Genomic DNA, 14,598 nt, shown 5'->3' on the forward strand with positions numbered 1-14,598 from the left:
AGCCAGAAGTGCTCTCCACTCAGGCCGCCTGAGTGACAGGAGACAGTGGCCTCAGGAATAGAATTCCTCCTATAGAGGGGCACGTTCCTGATGTGGGAGACAAGGGGAGGGGCAGCTCCACGCTTCATCATCTCAGTCATCTCAGCTTGCTCTTCAGGAATCTCCCAGAAACTCCATCTCGGGGCCTTGTATTTCTCTTTGGTTTTATTAGATATGGCAGGTGTTACCCTTCTGGTTCTGTTTCCCCCAGGCCAGCATCCTTCAGGAAAAGCATCCCCGAGGAGGAAGACAAATCATTAAACATCTTTTTTTTTTTTTTTTTTTTTTTTGAGACGGAGTCTCGCTCTGTCGCCCAGCCCAGGCTGGAGTGCAGTGGCGCGATCTCGGCTCACTGCAAGCTCCGCCTCCCGGGTTCACGCCATTCTCCTGCCTCAGCCTCCCGAGTAGCTGGGACTACAGGCGCCCACAACCGCGCCCGGCTAATTTTTTGTATTTTTAGTAGAGACGGGGTTTCACCGTGGTCTCGATCTCCTGACCTTGTGATCCGCCCGCCTCGGCCTCCCAAAGTGCTGGGATTACAGGCGTGAGCCACCGCACCCGGCCTCATTAAACATCTTAAAAGGTCAGGTGAGTATCCTTTTTTTTTTTTAATTAAATGATATGTGTTTATAAGACTTAAGACCAAACATTAAATGTAGATGACCAAGATCTCAGTCCTGTTTCTGCCTGTTAGCTTTTTGAGCCTTCTGAAGATAGGCTTGTGAGGAGGGCGAAATGTGTTAACATGTGTAGAACCATAGACCCGCACGCTGGAGTGTGAGTGCGCAGTGAGTGCTGCTGTTATGTATTGTCTGTACATGAGGAGCAACATACATGTGAAGGTAACTGGGATGTGTGTTTGCAAGTTCACAAAATGAACCACAGCCTCAAATGGTCTAGAACTATTCTCCTTAACCTGAGGGCCTTCCATAAAGTAATTCACAGCCTCAAATGGTCTAGAATTGAAATCCTTAACCTGAGGTCCTATTTTTTTGTTGTTGTTTGTTTTCATTTTGTTTTGTGGGATTGTTTTTGGAGACAGGGTCTCACTCTGTTGCCCAGGCTGGAGTCCAGTGGTACAATCACAGTTCACTGCAGCCTTAACCTCCCAGCCTCAAGTGATCCTCCCACCTCAACCTCCCAAGTAGCTGGGACCAATTTTTGTATTTTTTGTAGAGATGGGATTTCACTATATTGCCGAGGCTTATCTCGAATTCCTGAGCTCAAGCAACCTGCCCACCTCAGTCTCCCAAAGTGCCAGGATTAGAGGCATCAGCCACCATGCCCAAGCTGTTTTGTGTGTGTGTGTTTTTTTTTTTTTTTTTAAAGAGATGGGGTCTCACTTTGTCACCCAGGCTGGAGTACAGTAGTGCAATCACAGCTCACCATAGCCTTGAATTCCGGGGCCTAAGGGATTTTTTTCTCCTTTCCCACCTGAGTAGCTGGGGACTATAGACGTGTGCCTACAGGTCCAGCTGATTTTTTTTTTTTTTTTTTTGAGACGACGTTTTGCTCTTCTTGCCCAGGCTGAGCTGGAGTACAATGGCATAGTCTCAGCTCATTGCAACCTCTGCCACCCGAGTTCAAGCGATTCTCCTGTCTCAGCCTCCCAAGTAGCTGGGATTACAGGCACCCACCACCACACCCAGCTAATTTTTGTATTTTCAGTAGAGACAGGGTTTCACCATGTGGGCCAGGCTTGTCTCGAACTCCTGACCTCAGGTGATCCTCTCACCTGGGCCTCCCAAAGGGCTGAGATTACAGGCATGAATCACTGTGCCCTGCAAGGTCTAGCTGATTTTTAACTCCATTTATAATTTTCCAAGGAATATTGTATATACACTTACTGTGTATGTTTATCAATGTCCTTCCCCCCCCCCCCCCCCCCCCCCGAGGAGATACTCTGTAATTTTGTGGCATTAAGGAGGCCATGAAAGACATTTAGACTTTTTACCTGTCCCAAAGACATTTAGACCATTGCTATAGAATCAAGGACATTTAGACCACTGCTACAGAATCAAGGACTGTGTTACCTTGACCACAATTACTGTTCGGGATGATTCAAATGATTAAGTAATTATACCACATTCATTTCGTAGGATACACTGCAGCGACAAAGAAGTAAATTTAGAGATAGCCATAAGAAAGAAGAATGCATACTGCATAATATTAAGCACTGCTAATAATTATAAACAACAGTATGTGTCAAAATTACCTAGAAATCCCATTGAATTAGACATTGGAAATATCCAACATGACAATTGATTATTCAGTGAAGGAAGAGAGGAGCCTGGTCACATTTATTAAGCACATCTCTGTACTCAACTGTCTTTTGTCTATTTTGCACACACTTCTTAATTCTTGTCTTGGTTGATTCAGTCTGTTATAACAAAGTACCACAGACTGTATGACTAAAAGGGCAAACTTTTTTTTTTTTTCTTAAGAGACAGGGTCTCACTATGTTGCCCAGGCTGGTCTTGATCTCATGAGCACAAGCTCTCCTCCCACCTTGGCCTCACAAAGTGCCTGGATTACAGGTGTGAGCTACCGCGTTGGGCCTTTTTTGTTGTTTTTGTTTTGTTTTGTTTTGTTTTGAGACAAGGTCTCACTCTGTCATCCAGGCTGGAGTGCGGTGGCGTGATCATAGCTCACTGCAATCTCAGCCTCCTGGGCTCAAGCAGTCTTCCCACGTCAGCCTCCCAAGTAGCTGGGGCTACTGGTGTGTGCCACCACACGTGGCTGTATATTTTTATTTTTATTTTGAGGCGGGATCTCGCTTTGTCATCCAGGCTAGAGTGCAGTGGCACGATCTCGGCTCACTTCAGCCTCTGTTTTCTGGGCTCAAGCAATCCTCCCACCTCAGCCTTCTGAGTAGCTGGGATTATAGGTGTGAGGCACCAAGTCTGGCCTTTTTTTTTTTTTTTTTTTTTTTTTGGTAGATACGGTGTTTCACCATGTTGCCCAGGCTGGTCGTGAACTCCTGAGCTCAAGCAATCTGCCTACCTCGGCCTCCCAAAGTGCTGGGATTATAGGCGTGAGGTGCCACACCCAGCCAATTTTTAAATATTTTATAGAGACAGGGTCTTGCCATGTTGCCCAGGCTAGTATCAAACTCCTGAGCTCAAGCAGTCCTTCCATTTCCACCTCCCAAAGTGCTGGGATTACAGGCATCACCCACCATGTCCCGCCACAACAAGCATTTATTTCCCACAGTTCTGGAGTCTGGAAGTCTGATACCAGGGTGCCAGTGCAAGCAGATTCCGGTGAGGCCCTCTTGCAGGTTGCAGGCGACCCCCCCTCGTGCTATGTCCACACATGGTGAAAGGGAGCCAAGAGCTCTCTGGGATCCTTTTTATAAGGCACTAATCCTATTCCTGAGCACTCCTCCCTCATGTGCTAATCACTTTCCAAAGGCCTCATGTCTTAATACCATCACACTGGGGTACAGAATTTCAATATAGGAATCTGGGGAGGAATAAAATACTTAGTTTATCCGGTATCTTCAGAGGCTATTTAGGTACAGTATTGTGCTCAGGGCCAGTGTGTATAAAACCAACTCATTTTTCTTCTCTCACGCCACAACAATAATCAACACAGAAAACTCCGTGACTTGGCCAGGCGCGGTGGCCCACTGCCCACCCCTGTAATCCTAGGACTTTAGGAGGCCGAGCTGGGTAGATCACTTGAGGCCAGGAGTTCAAAACCAGCCTGGCCAATATGGCGTAACCCTGTCTCTACTAAAAATACAAAAATTAGCTGGGTGTGGTGGCGCATGCCTGTAATCCCTGCTCCTCAGGAGGCTGAGGCAGGAGAATCGCTTGAACCTGAGAGGCTGTGAACCTGTGATGAGCTGAGATCACGCCACCACACTCCAGCCTGGGTGACAGAGCAAGACTTTGTCTCAAAAAAAAAAAACAAAAAACAAAAACGCTTTGTGACTAAATGTGTGGGGGAGAAGCAAGCTGTAGTGGGCATCAGCTGGTGTCCTGCAGTTCAACTCTGACACCGTCTACCTGGATGTGGCATCAGATTCCACAGGTTGTGAGCAAGACTGTCCCACTCTGCCCCACTAGCCACAAGACCAGGCCTCTGGGACATCTTGCCAACCCTCTGCAGGTTGGGGTTCTTATAACATACTCTTTGGCTTCTATTAATGTATTTGATTGACTCATAATTCAGGGAAACACATATACCAGTTTATTACAAAGGATATTTTAAAGGATACTAATGAACAGCCAGATGAAGAGATATGTCGGGCTAGCGTTGGAAGAGTCCCAAGCACAGGAGCTTCTGTTCCCGTGGAATTGGGGTGCGGATGAGTTCTTTTGTACCTTCCTATCAGACGCCTCTTGTTCAGCTGTCCAGAAGGTCTCCTCACCCTGTCTTCTCAGGCCGTTTATGGAGACTTCATTGGATCGTTGTGACTGAAGCATGCACGAATGTGTTGAAATGTGATTGGACAAATAGAGTTGATCTAATGCTAATAGACTGAGGGGGGAAACTCAAGGCCCATCTATTCAGATTCTTCTTGGCCTCTCAGTGCAGCGTTCCTTCCTACAGGTATAGGGCAGGACCCTCTCTGGAGTGAGAGTCCTGTTTTGGGCAGGTGAAAGGAGGGCAAGAGAAGATGAGAGAGAGAGAGACAGAGATTCTGCTTCCTGAGGCTTGCTTCTGAGGCTGAAAGTGCCCTAACATTAAGATTGTACGAAGGGTTATGGGATTATGAGCCAGGAACCATGGACAAGAACATACACACACACATATACCCCATATATACACACCTACATATATATACATCATACACACATATACACACCTACATATAACATATACACCCCATATACACACACATACACACCTACATATATAGACACACATACACACCACACACACCCCATATATACACTACATATATACACACATATATACACATCATACACACCATATATGTACATATACACACCTATGTATATATACACCATACACACATGTACACACACCCTATATACACACATACACATACTCCATATGTGCATATACACACCTATATATATACACACATATACACGCCATTCACACATACATACCCCATATACACACACACCCCATATACACACATACACATCCCATATATGCACCTATACACACCTACATATATACACATATGATATAAAAACCATACACACACACATATACACACACCCCATATATACACAAATATACACACCTACATATACACACACACCCCATATATACATATACACACATATACACACGCATGCATATACACACACCATAACACACATATACATATACACACTATACACACATGAGCATATACACACACATGCCATACACATACATACACACCATACACACACCATACACACACCATACACATATATACACCATATATATACACACATACACATACCCCATACACACGCATACCTCATATATACAAACATATACACAGCTACATATACCCACACACACACCATACACATGCATATATACACACATCTATATACCCACACCATACACACATATATACACACCATATATATATGCACATATACGCACATCCACACTGTACACACACATACACACACACACCATATATACACACATATGTATATACCATACATACATATACATATACACCATACACACACACCATATATACACCCATACCATATACACCATATACACACAATACATATCATACACTATATATACACACACCGTATGTATGCACACATATATGCACACCCACAGATAGACACACATATACACAAACATACACACAATTATATCACAAGGTCTGATTGTATTACTGAGACACAGTGAAAGGGTATTCCATAACAGGAAGGTTATGCCTGTTTCAGTACACTGCTTTTGCTTTTTTTTTTTTTTTTTTTTTTTGAGACTGAGTCTGGCTCTGTCGCCCAGGCTGGAGTGCAGTGGCCGGATCTCAGCTCACTGCAAGCTCCGCCTCCCGGGTTTACGCCATTCTCCTGCCTCAGCCTCCCGAGTAGCTGGGACTACAGGCGCCCGCCACCTCGCCCGGCTAGTTTTTTTGTATTTTTTAGTAGAGACGGGGTTTCACCGTGTTAGCCAGGATGGTCTCGATCTCCTGACCTTGTGATCCGCCCGTCTCAGCCTCCCAAAGTGCTGGGATTACAGGCTTGAGCCACCGTGCCCGGCTGCTTTTTCAATATTAGGCCTTATATCAGTTTAGTTTTGCTGTTTTAACAAATTACTGTAGATTATTAGCTTAATACAGCACAAATGTATTATCTTACTGTCATAGAGGTCAGAAGTCTGAAGTGGGTCTCACTGGGCTAAAAGTCTGAAGTGGGTCTCACTGGGTGTTGGAGGCTCTAGGGGGTATTCTATGTCCTTGCTTTTGCTAGTTTCTAGATGCTACCCATACTCCTTAGTTCATTACCCCTTCTTCCATCACCAAAGCCTACAAAGACAGGTCCTTTTTCCTTCACATCACTCTGACCCTCCTCTTCCAAGTTTAAAGACTCTGGTTGTTACATTGCGCTTGCTTCTTCTTTTTTTTTTTTTTTTTGAGACGGAGTCTCGCTCTATTGCCCAGGCTGGAGTGCAGTGGCGTGATCTCGGCTCACTGCAAGCTCCACCTTCCAGGTTCACGCCATTCTCCTGCCTCAGCCTCCCGAGTAGCTGGGACTACAGGCGCCCGCCACGATGCCCAGCTAATGTTTTGTATTTTTAGTAGAGACGGGTTTCACCACGTTAGCCAGGATGGTCTCGATCTCCTGACCTCGTGATCCACCCATCTCGGCCTCCCAGAGTGTTGGGATTACAGGTGTGAACCACTGCGCCCAGCCTGCGCTTGCTTCTAATAAGAGAATCTTCCGTATCTTGGAGCCAGCTGATTAGCAATTTTAAGTCCATTTGCAACCTTAATTTTCCTTTGCCATGCAAGGTAACATATTTGAAAGTACTGGAATTACCATAGAGACACATTTGAGAGGTGGATAAAATGGCAAGATCCCATCTCTACAAAAATACAAAAGTTAGCCAGCCATGGTAATGCGCAACTGTGGTCCCAGCTACTAGGGAGGCTGAGGTGGGAGGATCTCTTGAACCCAGGAGATCGAAGCTGCAGTAAGCTGTGTTCACGCCACTGTACTCCAGTGGCAAGAGCGTGAGACCCTGTCTCAAAACATGTACACACATACACCCATTTGAGAGGTAGGCCTATCCTTTCAGAGTTTCCTAAATGACTACAGTGTGCCTGCTCCCCCATAACTATGTTTGTGTTTGGTATTTTGTTTTAATTTGGGACTATCTCGTTCAATTTCCTTTTTTTTTTTTTTTTGAGACGGAGTCTCGCTCTGTGGCACAGGCTGGAGTGCAGTGGCGCGATCTCAGCTCACTGCAAGCTCCGCCTCCCGGGTTCACGCCATTCTCCTGCCTCAGCCTCCCAAGTAGCTGGGACTATAGGCGCCCGCCACCTCGCCCGGCTAGTTTTTTGTATCTTTTAATGGAGACGGGGTTTCACCATGTTAGCCAGGATGGTCTCAATCTCCTGACCTCGTGATCCGCCCGTCTTGGCCTCCCAAAGTGCTGCAATTACAGGCGTGAGCCACTGCGCCTGGCCTTGTTCAGTCTATTATAATGGGATTAATGCAGGCCTGCTCGCTGGGGAAAAAAAAAAAATTGGTCCCTGAGGAGCTTTTAGAGAACACTCTCTAAATTACCCATAATTGTATAATCCAGAGGTAATTACTGTTTCTAGTCCTCGTTTTTGTAATTAGCGTTTGTAGTCCTCCTTTTTGCCTTTAAGCATGGATGTGTTTTCTTTCTGGAGCATGGAATTTTGCTAATTAATCATGTGAATACACCAGAGACTCTTTAAATCTAGTTTTAAATCTAATCTATAGCAGCAAATTATCAAGAAAGACAGCCTTTAAAATTAGATTCTAAGGCAGAATGATTGCTTGAGGCCAGGAGTTTGAGACCAACCTGAGCAACATAGTGAGACCTCATCTCTCCAAACATTTAAAAAACAAGCCAGGCATGGTGGTGTGTGCCTGTGGTCCTTAAGAAGCTGAAGTGGGAGGATCCCTTCAGCCCAGGAGGTTAAGGCTGCAATGAGCCGTGATCCCACCACTGCCCTCCAGCCTGGGTGAAAGAGTGAGACCATCTCAAAGAAAAAAAAAAAAACTAGAAGGCCAGGTGCAGTGGCTTACACCTGTAATCCCAGCACTTTGGGAGGCCGAGGTGGGTAGATCACTTGAGGTCAGGAATTCAAAACCAGCCTGGCCAACATGGTGAAACCCCGTCTCTACAAAAAATACAAAAATTCGGCAGGCATGGTGGCGCACACCTGTAATCCCAGGTACTTGGGTGGCTGAGGCAGGAGAATCGCTTGAACCTGGGAGGTGGAGGTTGCAGTGAGCCTAGATTGTGCCACTGCACTCCAGCCTAGGTGACAGAACAAGCCTCTGTCTCAAGAAATAAAATAACTGGAGATTCTAGAATTTTAATGTTTCTTTCCCAGAACATAACAGTAATCACTGATAAATTCTAAGTAATCATCGGGTGCCTTACAAAATATGGACTTTCCAGATGACATTAACAAGGTTATAGATACAAGTAACAAAAACTGTATAAGTAACATTTGCAAGATAAAAGAATAAGGTGATAAGATGACAATAGTTAAAAATGTTGACATGTGCCGGGCACGGTGGCTCAAGCCTGTAATCCCAGCACTTTGGGAGGCCAAGACGGGCGGATCACGAGGTCAGGAGATCGAGACCATCCTGGCTAACACGGTGAAACCCCGTCTGTACTAAAAATACAAAAAAAACCTAGCCGGGCGAGATGGCGGGCGCCTGTAGTCCCAGCTACTTGGGAGGCTGAGGCAGGAGAATGGCGTGAACCCGGGAGGCGGAGCTTGCAGTGAGCTGAGATCCGGCCACTGCACTCCAGCCTGGGCTACAGAGCGAGACTCCGTCTCAAAAAAAAAAAAAAAAAAAAAAAAAAAAAAAGTTCACATGTATCTTCCATTTCACATAGAACACAAGATTCACGCTGGGCGCAGTGGCTCACGCCTGTAATCCCAGCACTTTGGGAGGCCAAGGCGAGTGGATCACTTGAGGTCAGGAGTTCCAAGACCAGCCTGGCCAACATGGCAAAACCCCGTCTCTACTAAAAATACAAAATTAGCCGGGCATGGTGGCACATGCCTGTAATCCCAGCTTCTTGGGAGGCTGAGCAGGAGAATCGCTGGGACTCGGGAGGTGGAGACTGCAGTGAGCTGAGATCGCGCCACTGTACTCCAGCCTTGGCAACAGAGCAAGACTCCATCTCAAAAAATAAAATAAAATAAAAATAAATAAATAAAATAAAACAAGGTACATATAATGTGGAAAGAGATGTTTTGGTGAAATTAAGAACACAGGCTTGGATGAACCAGCCCAGGTCAGAAATAGAGGAGGTCAAAACTCCTGTGCTGATCAGTAGTGGGATGGTACCTGTGAACAGTCACTGTCACTGTACTGCAGCCTGGGCAACAGTCAGACCCTGTCTCAGAAAAAAAAGAAAAAAGAAAAAAAAATGTAGGCTCTGTGGGTTTTTTTTTGTTTTTTTTTTTTTTTTTTGAGATGAAATCTTGCTATGTCACCAGGCTGGAGTACAATGGCGGGACCTCGGCTTACTGCAACCTCCACCTCCCGGGTTCAAGCAGTTCTCCTGCCTCAGCCTCCCGAGTAGCTGGGACTACAGGTGCATGCCACCGTGCCCAGCTCGTTTTTGTATTTGTAGTAGAGATGGAGTTTCACTATGTTGGCCAGGATGGTCTCGATCTCTTGACCTCGTGATTCGCCCGCCTCGGGATTACAGGCGTGAGCTACCATGTGAGCCACTGCGCTCGGACTATACATAATTTTTTAAATCTACCTTCTTCCCTTGGTATTTCATCATAAATTTTTTCTCAGTTAATGTGCATCAATATCATTAGTAAATGTATTCCGTATCATTATATAACATTATTTATGTATGTGTTCTCTACCATGAGATATTTCAATTGTTTTCCTTTTTAAACATTATCTGCTGGAAAATCTGGAGAAGATCCATGGGTTATCATTGTCCTGGTTGTGATATTTTACTGTTGTTCTGCAGGGTGTCACAGTTGGTGTAAATCAGGTCAAGGGTACAAAAGACCACTCTCTATTATTTCTTATAACTACGTGTGTCTACATTTATCTCAGTTTAAAAGACAGTCTTTCCTAGAAAAAAGCTTATTTTTTTTAACATTCTTAGGCATGCGTTCATATACTACTATAGCTATTTCCTTGTCATAAGTTCTAGAATGTGGAATTTTGAGTCAAAATTAGACATTTGTTCAGTGCCTGCGATAAGCCACATGCTGTGGCTGGTAGTACTTGGAATGAGAGTCTGATTCAGTGGACTCAGCTGCTGCCTGTACAGCGTTGATAATCCAGCAAGGGAAACTAAATAGAAAAAGCTCAAGGCAGCCTGGGGTCAAGGCCGGCGGAGAATTCCAGGTCACTCAGAGAGGTGCCAGGAAGAGGACATCATTCTGAGGACAGCCCCTGATAATTCACGACCAGATAATTCTGAATATACTGACTCTTTGTTGGGATAAATGGAATTTGTTTTCTAGGCTTTATACTTTATGTCATTTTTTTCCTTCTTTAATTTTTTGTAGAGATGAGGTCTTGCTGTGTTGCCTAGGCTGGTCTCAGACTCCTGGCTTCCAGCAGTCCTCCCACCTTGGCCCCACAAAGTGCAGTGTTGGCATTACAAGCGTGAACCCCTACGTCTGGCCTTTTTTTGTCCTTTATCCTTTTTTATTTTTATTTTTATTTTTATTTCTGAGACAGAGTCTCACTCTGTTACCCAGGCCAGAGTACAGTGGCGTGATCTGGGCTCACTGCAAACCCCACCTCCTAGATTCAAGTAATTCTTGCGCCTCAGCTTCCTGAGTAGCTGGAATTACAGGCACGCACCACCACACCCAGCTAATGTTTGCATTTTTCTCGTAGAGATGGGGTTTCGCCATGTTGGCCAGGCTGGTCTCAAACTCCTGACCTCAAGTAATCCGTCCGCCTCAGCCTCCCAAAGTGCTGGGATTACAGGCCACCGTGCCTGGCTAGGAGTAGACTTTTTTTTTTTTGAGACGGAGTCTCGCTCTGTCGCCCAGGCTGGAGTGCAGTGGTGCGATCTCGGCTCATTGCAAGCTCCGCCTCCCGGGTTCACGCCATTCTCCTGCCTCAGCCTCCCGAGTAGCTGGGACTACAGGCGCCCACAACCGCGCCCGGCTAATTTTTTGTATTTTTAGTAGAGACGGGGTTTCACCGTGGTCTCGATCTCCTGACCTTGTGATCCGCCCGCCTCGGCCTCCCAAAGCGCTGGGATTACAGGCGTGAGCCACCGCGCCCGGCCGAGGAGTAGACTTTTTAAGAAAAAAAAGAAACCTTCTTTGTCTTTTGAGAGTCTAATCGCCTCTGACTGCATTTCAAATCAATACACATTTGTGTATGATAAGGGAATGCATGCCTGTTGTTGCAACACATAGGTGCACTTAAGAAACTCAGGATCTCAGGGTGTGTCAGGAGTTGTCAAGACCACCACCAGGTTCCTTGTTTCTCTAGATGGACTCACAGGACCCACCATCTAGATCTACTCGTGGCTGATTTATTCCAGCGAAGGGATACAAAGCAAAATCAGCTGAGGGAGAGGTTGCCTAGGACAGGTTAGCAGGAAACCAGGCTCCCCCTTCCTCAGTCCTCTCCCAGGGACATCACACCGGATGTGCCTGGCTCATCCAGCATCGCATTGTGACAACACCTGTTCCATGTTGTCCACCAGGGAAGCGCACCAGAGTCCGTTGGTGCAAGGTTTGGTTTGGTTTGATTTGGTTTTGAGTCGGAGTTTTGCTCTTTCGCCCAGGCTGGAGTGAAGTGGCGTGATCTCGGCTCACTGCAACCTCTGCCCCCTGGGTCCAAGTGATTCTCCTGCCTCGGCCTCCCAAGTAGCTGGGATTATAGGCGCCCGCCACCATGCCCAGCTAATTTTTGTATGGTAGCGAAAGGTTTTGATCAAGGTTCATGCACACACTGCCTCGCACAATCTGAATCTTCTGGACTCCCGGAGGAAACCAGGGGTTCCGTGTAAACCACTTCGTCGTCTATACTGATTTATTCCACTGAAGGGATACAAAGCAAAATCAGCAGAGGGAGAGGTTGCACAGGACAGGTTAGCAGGAAACCAGGCTCAGTTTAGGTGCAGCGAGCCACTCTTACACGTGAAAGAAGAGCGCGAACACTCAGATCTGGTTTTCAGACGCCACGGGCCGGTGTTGTGAGCAGGCTGAACGATGGCAGTTTCCAGTTCACTCTGTTAACTGTTCTGCATTGGGGTCGTAGAACTTCCCAGCTTTTCCTTTCTGTTTCTCTGCTTTCTATTTCTCTGTTTTTATATCTCTATTTTTTATATTTTTCTACTGATATCTTACGGTTGGTTTGTCAGCGTGTATGTGTCTGCATTCCCTCCTTCCCTCTCTCCTCCTCTCCCTCTCTCTCCATATATATACATGTGTGCATATGTGTATATATAGACAGATGCGTGTGTGTGTTTTTATATATGGCATTTTACAAATGTTATTGTGTCATTCTGTTTTGGTAACCTAACTTTTCTACTAAGAGTATGTCTGAAATATCTCTCATGTCTTTAAATAGTTTTTCTAACTTAACATTCAGTAACCATTTACTATTTTACTTGGATATTCTGTGTGTAATTACGCTGTCAGCTTTTCTGGACCCAGTAGTGCTCTCAGATATCACCTCTGGTATACAAAAAAAAAAAAAAAAAAGTTGGGTATATTGCCTGAGCAGTTCCTTGTCCACCTGCCATGTTTTGAGTAACATCACCCAATCTAGAGGCCAGAAGAGGTCCAAGTTTGGAGAATACAGCCCCTCTTCACCCTGGAAGCTTGTCTGGAGGGACCAGGGTGGGCTCAGAATGAGACTAAATACTCTTAAACACCCACTCTCAGATCCTAGAGCACAATCCCCCCGTCCAGTGTTAGCTGATCGATGAGGCTCATGGGCACAGCCTGATAGAAAACCACTGTCACTTCTGACACCACTGCGAGGTTGGGGAGATTCCCCAAACCACCCTCAGGTTGAACAGTTCACTAGAGCCAGGCATGGTGGCTCATGCCTATAATCCCAGCACCTTGGGAAGCTAACGTGGGAAGATCACTTGAGGCCAGGAGTTCAAGACCCGCCTGGGAAATACAGTGAGACCCAATCTCTACAAAAAAAAAAAAAAGCAAACAAAATTAGCCAAGTGCAGTGGTGCGGTGCAACCTGTAATCCCAGCTGCTCGGGAGGCTGAGGTGGGAGGATTGCTTGAACCCAGGAAGTCAAGGCTGCAGTGAGCTGAGATGGTACCACTGCTCTCTAGCCTGGGTGAGAGTGAGACCCTGTCTTAAAAAAAAATTCTCTAAAACTACCCACAGAATTCACTGAAAGATGTTATGCTTATGGTTACAGTTTATTACAAGGAAAGGATACAGATTGTCATCACTCAAGGAAAGAAGTACGTGACCAGGCGCGGTGGCTCACGCCTGTAATCCCAACACTTTGGGAGGCCAAGGCGGGCAGATCACAAGGTCAGGAGTTCAAGACCATCCTGGCCAACACGGTGAAACCCCGTCTCTACTAAAAATACAAAAAATAGCTGGGCATGGTGGCGTGTGCCTGTAGTCCCAGCTACTCAGGAGGCTGAGGCAGGAGAATCACTTAAACCCGGGAGGCAGAGGTTGTGGTGGGCCGAGATCATGGCACTGCACTCCAGCCTGGGCAACAGAGCAAGATCCGTTCAAAAAAAAAAGAAGTACGAGGCCAAGACGGGCGGATCATGAGGTCAGGAGATCGAGACCATCCTGGCTAACACGGTGAAACCCCGTCTCTACTAAAAAATACAAAAAACTAGCCGGGCGCGGTGGCGGGCGTCTGTAGTCCCAGCTACTCGGGAGGCTGAGGCAGGAGAATGGCGTAAACCCGGGAGGCGGAGCTTGCAGTGAGCTGAGATCCGGCCACTGCACTCCAGCCTGGGCGACAGAGCGAGACTCCGTCTCAAAAAAAAAAAAAGAAGTACATAAGTTGAAGTCCAGGAGAGTTCCAGACACAGAGCTTCTGGTGTCCTTTCCCTGTGGAGTCAGGACTCATTACTCTGCTGTCTTTGGTGTGTGACAACAGGCGCCAACTATCGCCAACTAGAGAAGCTCACCTAAGCTCTGATGTTGGAAGTTTTTATTGGGCTTCAGCATGTAGACATGATTGACTGGTTGGTTGATTGATTGTCTACATGGTTAATGTCAGTTTCCAGGTCAGCTGGTACCGCATGACCGAAAGCTCCTACCCTGAATCACTTGATTAGTATTTCTGGCGTAGCAAGCCCCCATGAGAAACAAAGACATTCCTCTTAGATGTAATATTGATTAACTTTCAGCACCAGAGGGCAAAGGCCAGACTACTTTTTGGGCAA

At 46.1% G+C, this 14,598-nt stretch overlaps 1 protein-coding gene across 17 annotated transcripts in view; it reads left to right on the forward strand.

Moving 5' to 3' along the window:
* ZNF331 (zinc finger protein 331) overlaps nucleotides 1-14,598 on the forward strand; it is a 43,110-nt gene that overhangs the window by 16,038 nt on the left and 12,474 nt on the right. For 6 of the 17 annotated variants that reach the window (XM_074024614.1, XM_074024613.1, XM_074024612.1 and 3 more), the window contains one exon: nucleotides 251-627. The exons of 8 other annotated variants lie outside the window; for them this stretch is intronic. The gene's annotated coding sequence lies outside the window, so the exon portion shown is untranslated. The remainder of the gene's footprint in view (nucleotides 1-250; nucleotides 628-14,598) is intronic. 3 more of the 17 variants (XM_065535927.1, XM_065535930.1, XM_065535931.1) reach the window with 1 other exon arrangement.

This window comes from Macaca fascicularis, chromosome 19, assembly GCF_037993035.2.
Source record: "Macaca fascicularis isolate 582-1 chromosome 19, T2T-MFA8v1.1".
NCBI classification, from domain to species: Eukaryota; Metazoa; Chordata; class Mammalia; order Primates; family Cercopithecidae; genus Macaca; species Macaca fascicularis.